We start from the raw sequence: 18,419 nt of genomic DNA on the forward strand, positions 1-18,419 counted from the left end.
TCCCGGAACGTGTCGGTCGTAAGGTAAGGCTACGAACAGCTCTCGGTTTGGATCGGCCCCTAATTAGTAAATCTGCGATGAGGGGATTGTCCTTTTAGTTTGTACTCATTACATATGAATATTTCATAAAATTCCCATTTTATTCCAATTTTTGATATTTGGACAATTCACAAAGCTGGTAAAACGTACATGACTTAGTACTGCAACAGTAGTACTTCAAGAACTCATGAATGCCTCTGTGAATGGCTCCTCTGTCATAATGTTTAGAACTACTTTGTCTAGGAAAACACCAAAAAAGGAAATCTGTTGTAGCAACTGCCAACTTAAAAGCTTTGTCAAATTCATCAGCCTTTAACTCAAATTCATCTTACCCATTCACTTGTGTGTGTAATATGTGTAATTCCATTTGTTCCTGCTTCTGCCTGATTCATGAAAAAACATGGCAATCCTTTACTCTCTCTTTCTTACAAACAAACAAATTCACAAAAGTATTTGTGCACTTAAGTATGTGGGTAAGTACCTTCATTTATTAATTTAAATAGATGTTTTTTTATTCATTATGAACATATGCTCTGAAATTATGTTGGTCCTATTTCTAAATTACACCAGTGTGTTACAATTAGGCCTGGGCGGTAAATTCCGTTCCGTTCACGGAATTTGCGTAATTTCGCGTTCCGCGGAGAACGCGAAATTACCCAAAAATCTGCGTTCCGCGACTTCGCGAAATTTTTTGCTTGTTCGCGTTCTCAATATGCGTGTTTGCGAGATATTTCACCCCGAGCACGCAAACAGCGATCGCGAACAAGAAAAAAGTATCGCGAACAAGCAATTCCGCGTGTTCGCGGAATTTCTGCGTGTTCGCGGAGATTTTTTACCGTTTCGCGGAGATTTGCGTAACGCGATTACGCAAATTCCGCCCACCCCTAGTTACAATATTATGCACAAACAAATTTGCTAACATAGGTGAGTTGTGTGCTTTCCATGGAAGGGTGAAGAGACAGAAAATCGAGTTGTTTATTTCGAAGTACCAGAATCTTGAGTTTAAATTATTGAGGTAGAAGAATATCGACTGCAAGAATTTTGTGGTACAGAATATCGTCAGTAAGGTAAGAAATATCGTTTTTTTTAAATTTCGAAGACAGTAATATCATTTGTAGAAATATTGTTGTTAATAAAATCAATATTTATATTAGTGTTGTGTATTTTAGTATGTGTGTTAAAAGTATGTAATGTAATTTTTTTGTATAAGTATAATTTCTTTAATGCATGTGTTACATTTTTAGCAGTAATTTATTTTATGTTAATACATTTTTGCGAATTTTAGTTCTGTAGCGGGTTGTGGGTTTATAGCGGAATATGGTGGAAAGTAATTTAATTAGAATAAAGTAATTATTAATAATTATTTATTCGTAGTTATAATTAATTTATTATTAATTAATTATTAACTGGTTATTAAATTTTAATTAATTAATTAATTGTTAGTTATATTAATTGTGTTATTTTTTTAGGAGCGGGTTGTGGGTTTATAGCGGAATGGGGTGGGAAGTAATTTAATTATAATAAAGTAATTATACATATTCATGTATTAGTATTTATAATTAATTTATTGATAATTAATTAATAATTGGTTATTAAATTGTATTTATTAATTAATTGAGTATTACATTAATTGTGGGTTTATAGGGGAATAGGGTTGGAAGTAATTCAATTAAAATAAAGTAATTACTATTTTTTATTTATTAGTATTTATTAATATTTGGTTTTTATAGTGTTGTTTGTGGTAATTTACTTATTAATAATTAATTATTAATTGTTTGTAATTTATAAATAATTAATTGGTAACTAGGTTAATTGTGTCAAATCTGTAGGAGTTGATTGTGTGTTTATAGGGGAATATGGTGTGAAGTCATATATTTAAAAATAAATATTGTTTCGATTATAATTAATTTATTTTAAAAATAGTTATTTGTTTGTAAAATGTTGTTTTTAAACTTTTATAAATGTATGTTTGTAGTTAATTTTTAGTATTTTTTAACATTAAAATATTTTTCTATCTTTTGGATTTTTTAAATATTTCTATATGGTGTTATTTGTATTGTAGTTGTTTTTTGTTTCTTTTTTTCTTTTTATTTAAATTACGGTGCTGGGGGTACGCACCGTACATACACGGGTGGGGGTACGACTCGAACGTACAGGGGTGTACATACACAGGGGGTTTGACACGTACAGGGGTGTACATACACGGGGGGTTCGACACGTACAGGGGTGTACATACACGGGTGGGGGTACGACTCGAACGTACAGGGGTGTACATTCACGGGGGTTCGGCGCGTACTCACGGGGACTGGGGGGGTACGGCACGTACTCACGGGGGCTGGGGGGGGTACGGCGTGTACTCATGGGGGCTGGGGGGGGTACGGCACGTACTCACGGGGGCTGGGGGGGTACGGCACGTACCGGGCCCCCTATTCTGGTCGTTTTGCGGCGTACTTCGCTTTTCCTGCACTTTTTGGGTGCCGTAAAAATATTACCGTCCGGACTGCTGTAGGTTCGAATCGTACTTCCTGGGTCGTGAAACGCTGCCTGACAGCGTCCCGACGTCACGTCGGGGCATTCCCGGATCACATTCGTATGTATATTTTCGTCGGACGGTGTTTTTTACGATTCGTACGGAAATGGTGTTTCCGTGCGAATCGTACTTCCATGTTTGTAAAGTTTTACAACCGGGTACGAGTTGGACGGAGAAAACGCTCCGACTGACGGTTCGTACCCGGTTTTTCCAGGATCGTAATTGGCACCTTTCCCTACAGTTGCCCTCTCTGGAGTGCGAATAGCAATTTTTACCCCTTCCCTATCCAACACTTTCCCTACTGTTGCATTTGTTGGAGTGGGAATAGTAATTTTATTCCCTCCGCTATCCAACACTTTCCCTACTGTTGCACACTCTGGAGTGGGAATAGTAATTTTATCCCCTCTGCTATCCATTATTTGGTCTACTGTTTCAGTTAATGTATTGTAAAATGTATTTTAAAAATATTAAAAATAGTTTAATATTTTAATTTATTATATATATATTCACTGAAAAAACCATAGGTTTCAGGGGTGTTATAGTTAGCTAGACTTTTCACTTGTACAAAACCATTGAAATTCCCCCGTTTTAGTTAGTTCAGCTAACTATAACTCGCGCGCCCGCAATGCACTGCTGATGACGTCACATATTACATCACTCATGACATGGTCAGTGACATAACTCATGACATCACTGACTGAATCGGGTCTGTTGGCATGTATGGTTGTACTACCATTGCCTCTTCCTTCTGCCCACAATGGTCTATTACATTGCCACAGCCTCTCTTGCAAGTCTTGTATTGTTGGTTTGTTGCCCCTGCCCCCCTTTCCACTGCCCTCCATAGTCTGTTGTGCTGCCACGGCCCTTCCTGCCTGCTCAGTGTGGTTAAATTGTTGCCTTTGCACCCTCCTACCTGCCTTCAATTTTCAGAGTCCGTGCCCCTGGCCTCTGCCTCTCCACAGTATCCTAATGAACAACTAGATTGCTAACATTCTATATTTATTACAAAAGTGTGGAACGCCTGACGTCATCTTGATGTAATCAAAACTGTAATACCTAGAGCATTTCCTTTAGAAATTACATATATGAGAGGGTCTTATTGGCATCAAAATTATGGTTAGTGCTCCAAAAGACTAAAATAAGGACATATTTTCTGAGTTTTCAAATAGCGACAAATCACTTTTAAATTATTTGTTATCTTTATGTTTTTTTATCCAGTTGACCACTTGATTAAATGTTGCACTTAGGGGAGAGGATGTGGTGTTACTTCCAGAATTGCAGACTTTGCAACTGGGGAACCAGGTTGGAGTTTCTGCTTCAGCTCGACATTCTGTGATTCTGTTCAAATCACTTAGTCTCCCCATGTCTACAACCAAAATGAATTTGTTCTTGTGTGATGTAACCAATGCTCATGTAAAGCACTCCAATACCTGACAAGTCTGCACTATATAACACTGCAAAAACACAAAATAATAAGTGTTTTGCACACTTCTGTCATTGGGCTATATTTGGGCTACATCTGGGAGATTTTGGGCTACATTTGGGCTCTTTTGTCTCCGGTGGCCATCTTGGGAGATTTATTTGTTATGAAGTTTCCTAATTTCCTCATGTACTGCAGTCTCCTCAGTAGGAAATGCTTTCAGTTTTTTACTTTGATTCCATCATGAAGGTATTCAGATGTGTCACACATTTGCCATAAATTCTGAAAGTTAGCACTCTAGTTGCTCATTAAATCACTGTAGTAAAACTACTGTTCACCATGGAAGTCTGCTCCTGGTATTAAAAGTGCATGTTTCAGTCTGCATGTCAGAATTTTTTAATGAAATAGAAGAGGATTTGAGAAGTCACTCAAAATGTGCCCTCATTTTCTTTCTTCAGCATTAATCATAATTTCTATTTCATTGTGTTCCTTTTTAAATTAAATGTTTTAAGTGTTACCAGTTTATTCAAATCAAGATGGCTTCAGGTCTGCTGCTCGCGTTACGAGGCAGACATGAGTCGCTCACCTCCAGAATCAGGCAGGTCCGAGATCACCTCACCTCCGTGAGGGAACGACACTACCTCTGGAGCCCCCTCTGACGAAGCCCTATGTCCCGGGGCGGAGAGCTGGTCTTTCCCCAGCACGGTGAGTGCAATGTTCATGCTCAGTGCACGGAGCTCACCTGCGGAGAGTTCAGTGGCGGGGGCGCAGCGTTCAAACTTAGCTCTCCTTTCTCTCGCTTTTGGGAGTGGGGCAGACTGGGGTCTAGTGAATGCTGGCGAGTTCAGGGCCAGCCGGTGTCGAGTCTGCGTGTCTGTGCGGCGGTGTCAAGTGTGGGGATCGGGGCTGACTATTATTGCTCTTTGATTGATGCCTTGTATCGCATTTGCATCTGCTTCCTTATTAATAATGTGATGCTAACTTCATTCTATCAATGCTTGTTTGACTGATGCCTGCTATCGCATCTGCATCTGCTCCCTTTTAAAATGTTTAAATAATGTGATGCTAACTTTCATGATCGTTCATCTTATGTTTTTCATGCCTCAGTGACCGTGTGTGGGTCAGCCCAGGCTGAAATAGCTTCCCGGGCACCACACAGCCGCACCGCACCCCAGTACTTCACAGGTCTTTAAAAGACCATTTGCATGTGAATGAGGCTTTGTTGGTTTTTCACCCCTACTAGAGCCCCTGCATCGCCACTCTAACTATTGCTGGAAGAATTAGCACGTTACACAATACCAAGCCCTGTCAGCTGAAACCCCGAGGAATCGGATTCTGGATGTTTGAATCGGGAGGCGGGAGACCAGCCTTGAAATCAGTAGTCTCCCGCCTGAATCGGGAGGGTTGGCATGTATGCCATGGCATTGAATGACTTTGGCAGACCTGCGCTACCAAGCATCAGCCGTCACTTGTAAATAAGTACTTTTAAAAGTACATCCAGGGTTCTGTGCGTGCACCTACAGGAGGCCGTACTACATATTAGAGCAGCCCATGCCTACGGTTTATGCATATCACGACGCTGGCAGGTAAAACCCCAGCAGTGCGGTGCACCCTGAGCCCTCCCCGCAGACTTATCTGGACAGGTGGATGGATGGATGAGTGAAAGGGTGGCTGAACGGTGAGTGAATGGGTGGATGGATGAGTGAATGGATGGATGAGTGATAGGGTCAATGGATGGATTCATGAGTGGATGAGTTGAAGTATGGGTGGATCGAAGAAAGGAAGGATGGCTAAGTGAAAGGGTCAAAGAAGAGAGAAAGGGAGGATGAATGGATGACTGAAAAGGGGACGGTGGTAGGATGAGTAATTGGGTGGATGGATGAGTAAGTGAAAGGATGGCTGGATGGGTGAGTGGATAAATGGCTGGATGGATGAGTAGATGGTTGGGTGGAAGAGTGGATGGATGAGTGTACAGATGGATAGGGTGAAAGGGTGGATGAATGGATGAGTGAAATGATGGATGGAAAGATCCATACGTTTTCAAGTGGATTAATGTTTGGATATAGATGGAATTACTTATACACTATTACGCGACCACCTTTGATGTGTCTGTAAAACGGACCTTTTGTCCCGAAGTTTTGTCCTGAATTTTGACCTCCCGTCCTGAATTTTTTACCTGAATTTTGACCCTTTGTCCTGAATTTTTACACTCCCCGTCCTGAATTTGCACCCATGCCAGTTGGTCACCCTATTTGTAGGAAGTGATGAATATTAATAGATGCCAGGAAGTTGACGTAGGTAAAGAGTGTTTTAACACCCAAAACAAAACTGACCACATCGGTTGTTCGTAGGCCAGCCCAGCTTCGAAAACAGTTGTGCAGGGGCCACCCAACCTCGCACACACCTGCTGGCAGCACCGCGTGCGTCTGTTTACCACTGTCCTGGCATGGATCTGACACTCTGTGCTTCACCACGTTGCTGATGCCAAGGCGCGCACTGACGCACACTGTTTGCCGCTCGAACTGGAGCTGATTTCAGGGGGGGGGGGGGGGGGCTGAATCTTTAAGCAATAGGCAGAGTGGAGCTGCAGGGGCTCTTAGAAGTCGCAGTGAGAACTGGTCTTAAAAATTAATAGCATTAAGGCAGGTGCCCAGTTAACACCCTCCCACCATCTGTATATTGAATAGAATGTATATTTGTCGTTAAAATTGTTTCAGATGACAATTTGTGCATAATTGGAGACTTGCTAATTTGGGCTGGTTTTTGGGCTGGAACTGGTCTGATTGGGCTTATTTTGGGCTTATATTTGAGCGGCTTTGGGCTTGGGACGGGTCTAAAAATCTGGCAACACTGATTCCATCAAGAAGGCATTCAGATGTGTCACACATTTGCCATAAATTCAGAGTGTTAGCACTCTTTGCTCATTAGATCACTGTAGTAAAGCTACTGCTCACCAGGGAAGTCTGCTGCTGGTATTCAAAGTGCATGTTTCAGTCTGCATGGCCAAATTTTTTAATGAAATAAAAGAGGATTTCAGAAGTCAAAATGTGCCCTAGTTTTTCTTTCTGCAGCACTAATCATACTTGTTATGGAAAAATGAACCCCCTCAATTTGTTCCTTTTTAAATTAAATGTTTTAAGAGTTACCACTTTAATCCAAGCAAGATGGCTTCAGGTGTGCCATACGTTTATCATAAGTAGGACTGTTAGCGCTCTAGTTGTTCTTTGGAACACTCTGGGAAGCTGCAGTAGAACACAAAGGAATCAACTGACAGTCTCTGCCCTTGTTGGATGTACATGTTTTACTGAGAATGTCAGACTTCATTCTCACATGACTGAGAAAGATAATGTGAATTTACAGAAAATAAGCTCTCAGTTTAGCTTATAGATCACCTTCCAAACCTCTGTGGGAAAAGCATGAGAAAATATTTTTCTCTCAATCATGCTATCCCAGCGGAAGGCTTTTTCACATGGTGAAATCACCTTAGAACATACCACAATTCCTAAAATGAGTATGGTACCATCAACAAATGATTTATAATGTAACTAAAGTCTTAAAACCTTCTATTAACTGCAATGCTTTTTAATGAGGTGCTATCATGTATATTGGTCCCAAGATGGCTGCCAACACTTCTTGGATGAAGTGCTGACAGCCAATCAGATCTCAGAATGAGATGTGTGGTTAGGCTCCGCCCACATATATATATGTGATTTTACTTTTGATTTTCTCAGGAACTACTGAACAGATTGACACCAGACCTGCAAAAGGCACTTCCCTGAGCTGAGGACTACCTCTCTGCCAAATTTCAAGTAGTTCTGTTCAGCCGTTCGGGCTGTACCTTGGACTAAAGGTCCCTATGGAAAATTGCATGGGGAAAACGCGTTTTAGGACCCCCCTTTTTCCTCAGCCCCCGCTTGACGAATCCCCCCGAGACTTTCAGGGTAGGAGCGGAGCGGAGCGCCCCACCTATTTTGAACATTTCGCGAGGATTCGTCAACCGTCGCCAAAGTTATTCCAAATAAAATGTTGCGGATTTCCTATGGAAACACGGTCCTAACTATAACTATCTACTGGCGACCGCCAGTAGATACTTTTACTTTTATTTTTAAGTTATTGGTGTATGTGTATATATATATGTATTTATAATTTTTAATATGTTCCCAACAATTTATAATTTATTAAAATAATTGTTATCAATATTATTACGTAAATATATATATTGCATTTTATATATATGCATGTTTAATTTAGTTTTACATTATAAGTATTATTTATAATTTAAAACATTTTCTAATAATTCTAACTATGTTTTACATAATAATATGCATTATTTCCTTTATTTTACATTATTTTTTAAACATTAAAAAAAACAATATTTTAACAACGATATTTTTAACTGCGATATTTTATTTTCGATATTTTGTACTTATTATGTAGATAGGACTTCTATATTCTGGACAACGATATTTTTGCTTCGATATTTTTGTAGCTCAACGTTTTTAATGTCGATATTCTGTCAGTTAACCGATTTTTCTTTACTGTTTGACTGTATACCAGTCTATAAAATTACAATAACTCGACCCCTACTAAAATTAACTCTCAGACAAGATGACCATTATATATGCTGGTCTATTGTCTGTTTGTCTACACAGTCTCAAATGTAGTGAACAAGGTGATATTGATTGATTGGCTGCAGAACAACATATATACTCGAGAGTTAGTGATTAGAGAATGTCAAGGTAATGTTTTCCACCTGTTTGCTGTCTTGCTAACATTTTTGGGTGAAGACAGCTGCTATTTTACCCTTTGCAGAAGTTGCAGCCTGCTGTTCAGATTCAGTCACGTGCTCTGTTCAACAAAATAGTTATTTTATTTGGTAAAACTGTCAAAGCTGTCACTTTAGTAAAGCATTGCTATGCACAGTTGCATAGAATGCAGGATTAGAGAAAATGTTTGCCTCATGTTCTTCTAAAATGTAAGCTATGATTTTATAATATATTTTTTACGCAAGCTTTGATCAAAGACATAATCACTGCTACTGAAAACAAAACAATTTATGAATGTAAACAGAGGTTTGTTATTTATTAATTGAAATTATGCTCAGAAAGAGACGCAAGGGGAACGGTGAGGCCTAACAAGTGTGGACATCTATGCTTGAATAAAGTCCTTTAGCACTTTAGCCAATCAAAGGGTAGTCAAAAAGATTCAGTGGAGCCCTACCCTGCTGGGGACCTGTGGACACGTTTTGGTTCAGGTGAGGTGATTTCCTTCAAGTCCAAGGGTGCTGGAGAGAGGAGATCACTCTGCACAGTTGAGACAGGAAGTCACCATTTTAGTTTTTGGTGCATGAAACTGTTGAATAGGTGTGAAGTCACAAAGTGTATGAGAAAGAACTTGAATAGCTTGAATGTGAGTCTGACACTGAGAACCCTGGGAATATCATTGAGATTAATTTACTGTGACCACCAATAAGAGCCTGATATATCCTTTAAAATGACCTGTTCGACACTGAATAGTATCTACCTGACTCAAATAAGAAAGAGTTCTTTACGGCCTACGGCACACAATGACTTCTGACAGCCGGCCAAAGTGTTGGAGAGAGCTGTTGCCAACATTGACTTGCATTTCAGTATTTTACTGAATGACTAGTGGTCCCCAGTTCCTACCTACTCACGTGGTATAGAGGTCAAGGTTCTGTTGGTAAAGCTTGCTTTACCATACAGAACTTCCCATTTTTGCCAAGAGGATGTAAATGATCCTGAACAGAGAGAGCTGCTAATCTAGAAGGCGTTCAACAGATCAGTATAAATTAGCATGTCTTGTGGACCTGAAGGTTTAGTTAAGTGGAACCCATTCAACTGGTTCAGTAGTGAGGCCTTGATAAACAAGAACTGTTCTTGAAGGTACCAATGCTGCCAGCACTTTGTGTTCAAATATTTTATTGTATTTAGAAAAAAGAAATACAGTTTCAAATCAATAGCGATACATAAAAATCAGACATTGATATAAACAAGCACCATCTGGATAGTGGTGAAAAAGGTAAGAGGTTATAATGTAAAACAGTTCAGAATTACCTCAAGCTCATCAACAAATACACAAATTCATCGAGTATTAATTATAATCTCAAGTATTATAACAGAATATGTATCGCATGGTGAATAGAATACCTCAGCGAGGGAAAGAAAGAAGGAGGAAAGAGAAGGAAGAGGAGAGAATTTAGAAAGGAAGAGGATGCAATGGGACATCTGCCACACCAAATAGAACTAAATCAAGAAAGGAACTAAAACGATGTTGAGCAACCAAACCCTGAGCAGACAAATCCATATACTTATCCAAAGAAGACCATACACTGCTAGTAATTGGGCGTGAGTAGTAGAAGATGAAAAGATTTCCACTCTGTGAGTATATATATATTTTCTTTTTGCAAATCTTTTTTATTTTGAAACATTAGGAAATGTCATAACACAATACAACCATGTGCATCACATCAGATCGATAACAAAGGATTACAGTTTAATTCTGGACATCCCATACATCGATCCCTCCCTCTCACCCCACTGTAGATTGTGTCATATGTGAGGCATAGTCGGTCCATGTCTTTGCTCTAAGGGAGAAGTGCAGATTTTACCTCAATACGCATTCCAGTACCCCCATATCTTATCCCACTTTTTGGGGCAACCCCTGTTCCTGTAGACTGCTCGTTCCGCCAGCATACACCAGTCAACATCACGTTCCCATTCTACAATTGTTGGTGGGTCTGGGATGCCCCATTTAGTGGCGATATTATGATTCACTATTATAAAGCCATTGGCTGCCCACAGCTGGTCCATGCGGTTAAAATCTGTAGCGTCCCAGATATTGAGAAGGCAGATTATTAGGGAAGGGTGTTAGAGCGATCCGGCTTACCTCACTTACTACTCGATTGACCATTTCCCAGAAATGTGAGTATCATTTTGACTGCAATGGATAAGAGCAAATCTAATAGCTCCAAATCTGTATCATCAATAGGCAAAGGCGTAACTGCAGCCCAGGGACCTAGCATAACCATAGGCAAGGAAAGAGATAGAGGTGTATTGAATATTAGAGACCGGTGCTTTTGTATAGGACTCCAAAAGGAACCTAATAATTTACATTCAAAGAACATATGTTGGTGGGTGCCTGGTTCTGAATTGCAATTGTAAAAGCTGCTGAACATTTTTTCAGAAAGATTGATGTATCATTGGTAGCTCTTGCTGATAATATCCGAACATGTGAACGTCTTGTCAGCTACAACTTCAAAGCTTCTCTCGCTGAAGATATCTACCTACAGAAAAGTTTTAAACCCAAAGGCAATTCTTTCACATAGTACAATATCTCGTATATATGATCACTTGTAGGTTAGCCACACAGAATGCCTAAGTCCTGCTCAAACACATAGGGACCGCTTCCGATGTCGGACGGACTCAGGTCCATCCGACATCGGTCAGGAGCTGTAACCGACTGACCTGCTGTCGTCGGTTACGGCCCTGCTAGTACGATGCGACCGAACAGGGTTTGGTCGCACTCGTATACAACACAATGCAGGCATGCATTCCAAGCGAAATGCATGCCCGCATCGTTGAAAGCAGGGGTGCAGTTCATCCCTGCACCCTGTGGGTGGCACCCCAAGGTGCCTGCCACTGGGTGCAGGGATCCACAGAGGGGCACCATAGGTGCCCCCAGGCTGCCATTCGGCAGTCTCGCACCCATGGGGGCCGTACTGGGGGCCCACGGAGACAGTTTCCGACTGCCTTTTCGTGCCGGAAAAACCAGCACGAAAAAGCAGTGAATAACTGCCATCGTACTCCCTCAGTTGCAAAGAGGCGGCTTGGGGAGTACCGAGGGATTTCCGGACGGCGGACAGGCTCTCCGAGTCTGTCGTCCGCAATCCGGAAATCCGTGTCGGATTGCTTTCACACCGAGCGCATCAGAATGGCTTGGTCGGAAAGGAATCTGGCCAACACGATCCGAATCGGTCGGAAGGGCTCCGAACGTCGGTCGGAGCCCTTCCGACCCAAATCGGAATCAGCCCCATAATGGGAATGTTGCAAATTTTCTAAATTTTTCAATTTCTTCAGTGTGTGATTTTGACATTACTATGTTATTGTTTGCTTTTACTAACTGTGGGCCTGATTATGAGTTTGCTGGACAGGGTAACTTCATCACAAACATGATAGATATCCTGTCCCCTAAATAACAGTTCCATAATATCCAATGGAACTTGTAATACGGCGGACGGGATATCCTTCATGTTTGTGATGGAGTATCCCATCCGCCAGACTTGTAGTCAGGTCCTTATTTTGAGTCATTTAAGGTCTTTATTCCTTAACTATGTTGTACTTGTGCTAAGCTAGTTTTCAGACATACACAACTTACATTACCCACTCAAGTTTTAAAAGTGAATACCCAATATTCCATCATATCTCCAGTACAGTTAATGTTTAGATAAGTCAAATGTCACCAAATGCAATATTTATCAGAAAAGTAAAGACCTTGAATGCTGATAATAGCAGTCCTATTCCACACTATCATGTCCAAAATATCCTCTAAAAGTAAGTCTAAAGATTTGCTAGTTTCTCTGTCTTTTGGACTCCTACTTGCACACATTCCACACATACACAGTACCAGATCAAGAGGACAAGCGTTCTCTTACAAGCTCCTAAAACATGGAACGATCTCCCACTGCACATCACAGCCTCCTACTATCTTTTTTAATATCACAAGAAGCTGAAGTACTGCTGTTCAATTAACCAACCAAGCATAGGAAGGGCTAGGCACAAATACCTGCTCTGTGCTAAGATACCCTCATGGGTGATATAGCACTTTACAAATACACATAACACAACATAACTGAAGTATACGTTGAATGGATATATATTCATATGATCAAGTTACATATATGAGAAGTTCTGACTATTACATCTACACTTATCAATATATACTTAACTTCAAGACATTGTGGTAGTCAATATTCTTGCTACAATACTTTTGAAGGACAATATTTCAAACATGATAAAGCGTATAAATTGTTTTTGTGAAGGTACACAAAATGTCTGGGAAATTATGCAAAATTGCAATAGAGCATCCAAGGGCTGATAATAGCTAGTGTAAATATGCTAAAAGAAATCCAAAGTTTGCCTTTTTAGTTTTCTGTGTTTACTTTAGAAGATTCTTTCCCACAGTGGGCAGAGTATATGTATTATAGCCCAGCAGTCCTAATGCGTTGGGCATACCAATTAAATACTTTTTTTCATGTTCAGCCTCAAAAATAATAAATTCCTTTTTTCAACTCCCAACATTGTAGGAAGTTTAACAATCATGCCAAGGTTACCTATAACTGGGTGTTTTCACCCCTTCCTTATGCTACTGGCTGCACTAGAGTGTATACTAGATACATAGGGGCATATTATCAAGACAGGCGATAAAATCATCGCCGATTTAGCGGCAGAAAACTGCCGCTAAAATAGTGATAATGGGCTTGATAATATGCTCTATGGAATTCCAATTGAAGCTCAGGTTAGATGTCCTTCACATCTAATATGGGCTTCAATTGGAATTCCATAGAGGATATTATCAAGCCCATTATCGCCGTTTTAGCAGCAGTTTTCTGCCGCTAAAGCGGCGATAATTATATCACCTGTCTTGATAATATGCCCCATAATCTTTCCATGATTGAGCACATCAATCAGACAGTCTTATCACCCAACTACTGTCTTGATGTACTAAATTACAAAAAGCAAGTTTATCAACTAATGGCCTTCACACCGCGATACAAGTTCATGCCATTTTGGTTGCTGACTTTAGAGATTAATTACGCACTAGGTTTTCTCAAAGTTCTTTGCTACCTTTGAAAGGTATACTATGGTGGGATGTCAACCTGAACATGATTTGCCCACATACCTCCAACACCTGCATAGCTGTTGTGGTGGCCACCCACAGAGGATTAGCTTACATTACAAGTCCTGCATCGCAACATATTAGCCTTTTGATTCAACTTCAGGCTCTAGAGATCTAAGAAATCAACATTTCTTGCTCACTAGATCACCATAATTTAGAACTAAGCATGCTTGGAAACAATCTTTGATAGGAGCCTCTTTCTCAAATTGGAACTCTTTCCCTTGGTAGCTGCAAACCCAACCATTCTCACGACATATCACAGGACATAAAAATCTTTCCTCTTCCGATGTTCCATGAAAGTCTAACAATAGCATAGTATTATGAAGTTCTTTTCAAACTCATTTGCTATTTTTTCTTTATTACCGTTCCTATTCTTAAATACCCTTTACATGGCTTCTATTCCTCACAATTACTACTACTGATCTCATTTTTCATCCTAGTTGAGGGCATTGCAATTTCTCTACACCAATATACACTATAATATGGCTCTGTGGAAACATTATAAATAAAAATGCAGCTAGTGACATTAGGGCCCAATGGAGAATATCTGAAAAACAGTCTCATGACAAGGAAACACAAAATAGTGTCTTGTTTGATGTGGATTGTGTCACAAACCAAGCTATAGGTTGAAAGGTGGTAGTGTTTGTTTAAAGTGAGGCGTGATGGTCTACGAATCTAGGGATGTCTTAGGAGATGGGTGCACCCCATGTAGATTACCTCCCAGCTACTGCCCCATTGTTCACCTACCCTTCATTGGTAAGATAATTGAAACAGCAGTCTACACTCAACACCAAGATCATAACCATTTTCTAAAATAAATGTTTTAAGTTGTAAAAACAGCATAAAAAATAATAGCGGGGAAAATTGGAGGTGTGTACAGCTCAAGGCATACCCATTATCCTATTATTGTTTACTGAATACCTGTCTCAATCTGTACAGAACATCATTATTAATAAGCTGTTTTATCAACAAGGCAGACCATATATATACTTCCCCCTCAGCCCTTGCACAGAAATCTCATCACTAGATAGCTTTGTAAACTTCATATTGTTCATATGCAGAGCAGGGACCAATCAAATGTAATCCGATCACTGCCTAGCCTCCCCCATGTTCGATGGCTCCATCATCAAGAATTGGAGGAGAGAGGCCCAATTTCTTTGGAGACAGGAGAATATCTGCATATATTTCTAATTACTCATTGCAGAATATTAGGTCTGGTAGCCACATCTTGTGTACTGGTGCTCCTCCCCTCCCCCAGTGCCAGCCAACCAGTGTTTGGCTAAAAGCAGCATCAAGGGCGTGAATTTCCTATTCATATCAGGTATTAATTTCACCAAGACCAGTTGTGCTATTTGTGGTCTAAGGTTAACAGGCATATCAACCGTCTTTGACAATGTCTCCACTATCTCAATTCAGACTCACAGTAGGTGTAGGTATTCCACATCTGCAGCATGGCATCTTTCACAGCGATTGTTTCCACAAGGACCCCATATCCCTAGTACATACGGTGCATGGTTTAGTCTGTGGAGGTATCAAAATGAAGGAGACGGAGTCTACTATTTGATGAGAGCACCCTGTGTTGGGATCCACAATATTCTCAGAACTCGTCACTTATTTCTGGATGATGCTGTTTATATTGAGGCCTCTAGTTCAATTGAGCTGTAAAGAGATGTTACTAACTGTCTCGATGATTTAGTCTCAATAAGTAGTTTAAGCGGCCTAAAAACAATGGATTCCTGTGGGAACTGAGAAGTAATTTGTTTACTTGCCAGCCTGAGTCAATAATATAAAAATATGTCAAGAATTGTATGAGATTCATGTATCTCAATACAATCAGATGCAATAAATAGTCCTTCAACATCAAGGTCCCCCTATTTTCCGAGGTTCAGTTTGTTCAGTTGGGGTACAACTTTCTCCTCACTGATCATTGTGAGGTTTGGGTGGTTTGTCAGTGGAAATGGAGGTAGGAATCGTAACTCAAGGCTACCTCTGGTTTTCAGTTTGTCTCAAGTTTGTAATATACAATGCACAGTGTTAGTCTCAGATGGCCACCCAGGGATTTTTTTTAGAGTATGGGCACGAGAGAGGTAAGATCCACAACACATCTTCCCTCAACTATGTGAACCATGTGGTGTTGGGGGTGAAACCAGTAGTAGGAAAAATTAACTTGTGCGCACATAGAATATAGTTCCATATCAGGAACAGTAAAATCAACCTGTTGGTACAGTAGGGTAAGTGTTTCCAAAGACAGTCAAGGTTACCTACTCCCAGACCAATTTGTTCAGTGTTTAAAAAATCATTTCAGTTAGTAGGATTGGCAATTGAATTAAGTAATATAACTAGTAACTTTATCCACCTTGTTAACTGACAGCAGCTCAATAATTAGTCCTAATTATGCTCTCTTTGTCCTGACCAATCCATATACCCACCTATTTTACTTTTAGCACGTGGGATCTGTCAGAATATTGATGGTGGTTTCCAGTTTATACAAGTATCCAACATTGACCGAATTTTCTAGCTCTCTGAGGATCTGACTTAGACTTTTGTGAGGATCCCTCAGATAGAGATAAATCTCATTTGCATAAAGGGATATTAGATTTTGTCTTGATCTGAATCAAAGAACATACACTGAATAATCTTTTCATAGATTAGCTGCCTGAGTTATTAATTAGCTGTTCAGATACAAGCAAAACTCAATATACATATCGCATGCATGTGGAAGACACAATACACAATTATATTTTATGCAGGGCCGCACACTACCCCATGGAGTACGTCTCTAAACCCCCCCCCCGGAAGACCTATTCAATTCACCTCATCAGTCCCATCACAGACCCCTATACAATGTCCACGGCCCCCATATTTTCTCCCTTTTGCGAGGACATCCATGGCTTTGATAAACCACCTGCTCCGCATTGTGACACCAGTCCATATCGCAAAGCCATCCAGCCACTGTTGGACGATCTGCCGCCCCAATGCACATATAATGTTCCTCTATGCGACCCCCCTGCCAAAGCTAGCCACAACTTGGCCCACTTTGGCCACGGGATCTCTCCAGTGAAGCCGAGGATATGCCATCTGGACTCCAGCGGGACATGTTCACCCACTACAGCCTCCATCACACGGGTGACGCCCATCCAGTACTTCTGAATCCTGGGGCAAGAGCACAAAATATGAAAGAATGATCCCCTCTCGCCACTTCCCCTGGCACATACCTCGGAGCTCCCGCTCTTGATACTGACCTGCACCATTCTCAAGGCATATGACCTGTGAAGGATGCAAAGTTGAACAAGTCGAAAGCGTGCTGTGATGGCTATTTCCCTGGGGCACTGGAGGGCCTCTGCCCAATCATGATCCTCCAAAAGGTCCACATCTTTTTCCCAGGCCTCCCGCAGGGGACCCAGTCAGTCTGGGGTATTGTTTACCAGTTTTTTATATGTCAGTGACCCCACCTTCTCGATCATGGGGTCCAAGAGAAGCCTATCCTCTAAAGGGGAATATTCTGGAAGCACAGTCCCCTCTTTCAAATGGCAATGGAGTGCGGAGCGCAATTGTCGGTATCTAAGAAATTCACCTTCCCCCATTTGGAAGCCCTCCCATAGACTATCGAATGTCACCATTTTACCACCTTTCTAGAAGTCCCCGAGCACGTCAATACCTATAAGTCTCCACTTTCGGAAACCCTGCAGTCTGTGCACTTTTTCAGAAAATCTCCCTCCCAGAGTGGGGTCTGTTCAGTGAGTTCCTGCTCCCACCCCATCATTCTAGTTGCTTTATGCCATATGTTGATGACCGTTTTAGTGTGTTGTGGCAGATGTATGGGGCCTCTGCCCTTGCTGTACAATTCACCCAAGACCAGGCTGTCCACCCTGTAGGCTGGTTCCTCAAGTGGGGAAAAAACCCAACCGTTGACGTTAGTAAGATGTGCAGCCCAGAAGTATTTCCTATTATACGGGACGGCCAGCCCCCCTTCGTACACCCCCTTCTGTAGTTTCTTGAGCGCAATCCTGTGACTGCTCCTCCACCCCCCATAATAACTGGTGTAGCTCAGACTCGATCATTTGAACAAATGAGTCCTGAATGTGATAAGGAGTGTTTTGGATGGTTTAAAGTAAGCGCGGGAGAGCCATCATCTTGAAGAGGGCTGCCCTTCCCATAAGGGAGATCAGGAGCCCCCTCCAGTGCATCGCTTCATTTTGCAACCTGGAAAGCTGCACCTGCAGATTCAGTTGTATAAACTCCACTTCAGTCTTGGTTAGCCACATGCCCAGGTACTTAAATTTATCCTGCAGTACCATCTCCGAGCATACGGACATCAGAACCGGAGGATCCTTGGCTAGAGAAAAAACCAACGACTTATCCCAGTTGATACGATATCCAGAGTAGAAACCAAAAGACCTTATTATGTGGTTGAGCCTATGAAATATTTGTCGGGCCGGTGTGAGTAAAGAAGGATATTATCCACATACAATGAAATGTGCTCTTCCCAACCCCCCCCAGATCTATCCCCCTCAC

The sequence above is a fragment of the Triturus cristatus genome, chromosome 3_2 (assembly GCF_964204655.1).
Source record: "Triturus cristatus chromosome 3_2, aTriCri1.1, whole genome shotgun sequence".
Classification (NCBI taxonomy): domain Eukaryota; kingdom Metazoa; phylum Chordata; class Amphibia; order Caudata; family Salamandridae; genus Triturus; species Triturus cristatus.